Source organism: Terrapene carolina, unplaced genomic scaffold (genome assembly GCF_002925995.2).
Source record: "Terrapene carolina triunguis isolate 2854851 unplaced genomic scaffold, T_m_triunguis-2.0 Scaffold34132, whole genome shotgun sequence".
Classification (NCBI taxonomy): domain Eukaryota; kingdom Metazoa; phylum Chordata; order Testudines; family Emydidae; genus Terrapene; species Terrapene triunguis.
Genome location: NW_020698483.1, coordinates 1 through 1,871, shown reverse-complemented (window position 1 = coordinate 1,871; position 1,871 = coordinate 1). Strand labels below are relative to the sequence as shown.

Below are 1,871 nucleotides of genomic sequence, written 5' to 3'. Positions count from 1 at the left end.
TCTTTGTTTCCCTTCTCTGAGGGGAGAGGTGGGGTTGGTGACACCTCCCCCTGGGATGTAGCAGCTCCATCCCCAGTCACGGTGGGAACCTGTCTGTGCTCAGAGCTGACAGGTTGCTGCCTGTCCACCCATCCTACTTATCAACTGTCTGTCACCGGTTCCTCCCTAGAACATCTGGTTCAGCGATGGACTTCACACTTATCTCTTAACACCCATTCCTCATTCACACACAAAACAGGATTGATTTACACAGAACATTTTGAACAGGAACATCAAATTGCAATGCAAAGGAAAAACAATTCTTGTATTCTTTTACTTATTTTAAAATGCTAAACCTACAACAAAGTGTTGACCTTAAAAGGTCTGTTACTGCCTTCAAATCAGTCCAGACACAGATTCCAGCTGATGCATCATTACCAAATGGCCCATTAGGCCATTCCTTTCTGCAATTCAAAAAGGGTGGCTGGCGGGATATGATTATATGATACACCAATAGATTTAATCCACGCTCCATTATTATTGTGATTATTTTTTATCCTTTATTTTAAATTATACAAAATACCAACCTAAAATCCTACTCTTACAATACCTCACCCTGGGATGTAGCACACCTCTCCCCATCTTTCAGCCACTGTGGGGACCTGTCTGTCCTCAGAGCTGACAGGTTGCTGCCTGTCCACCCATCCTGCTCATTAGCTGTGCAGGAATGAATCATTTTGCTAGTACATGTGGCACCTGGGAGAACTGCTTTTTCCAGATGCATTGGTGGTATAGTGGTGAGCATAGCTGCCTTCCAAGCAGTTGACCCGGGTTCGATTCCCGGCCAATGCAAGGGTGTGTGTTTTTTGCCTTGCCCAAAATGGGTTTAATGTCAGGGTATGTCTACACCCAGCCGCTAGTTCGGCGGCTGGGAATCGAAGTTCTGGGTTCGACTTATCGCGTCTTGTCTGGACGCGATAAGTCGAACCAGGAAGTGATCGCCGTCGACTGCGGTACTCCAGCTATACGAGAGGAGTACCGCGGCGTCGACGGGGGAGCCTGCCTGCCGCGTGTGGACCGAGGTAAGTTCGAACTAAGGTACTTCGACTTCAACTACATTATTCACGTAGCTGAAGTTGCGTACCTTAGTTCGAATTGGGGGGGTAAGAGTAGACCAGGCCTCAGTCACATTGGGCAATAATCACATTCCCAAATCCCAGCAGGTCATTAAACACAGAGCAGAGCATGGGAGGATGTAGTGAGCTGTAGGAAGCGTCCATGTGTCATTGGAGAAAGCCAGAAACCAGGGGAACGGGCTTTTGTAGCGCCTTGTCTTGTTTGCACCATGCTCAGGGGAGAAAGTGCACATATAAAGTTTTGTGACAGTTTTTGCTGCTACAGATTTTTTGTGTTCCAGTAATGATATCATATTGCCTCTATCTAAATCCAGGGTACGCCCACATCTTGAATACTGTGTGCAGATGTGGTCGCCCCATCTCAAATATATATATATATATAGGAATTGGAAAAGGTTCAGAAAAGGGCAACAAAACTGATTAGGGGTATGGAACGGCTTCCTTATGAGGAGAGATTAATAAGACTGGTGTGACGGGTTCGGTCACAGAGATCCCCTTGGGACTGTCACCTGACGTGCTGAAATTACCTCTGAGCCCATTTTCCCTGCCAGCTTGGGACTTCCAGAACCCTGCCTTGTTGAGCCAGACATGCTAGCCCGCTGCTACACAGACCCAGGGTCTGAACCACACCCCAAAGCTGCAGACTTAACTGAAAACAGCTCAGCAGGTCACCTGTCTCCAGCACCCAGACACCCAGCTCCCAATGGCATCCAAACCCCAAATAAATCTGTTTTACTCTGTATAAAGCTTATACAG

General features: G+C 47.2%; 1 non-coding gene across 1 annotated transcript; it reads left to right on the top strand.

Moving 5' to 3' along the window:
* The first annotated feature begins 759 nt into the window (after positions 1–759).
* On the top strand, positions 760–831 carry TRNAG-UCC. The gene has a single exon. It is a non-coding gene; the product is annotated as a tRNA-Gly (tRNA).
* The last annotated feature ends 1,040 nt before the right edge of the window (positions 832–1,871 follow it).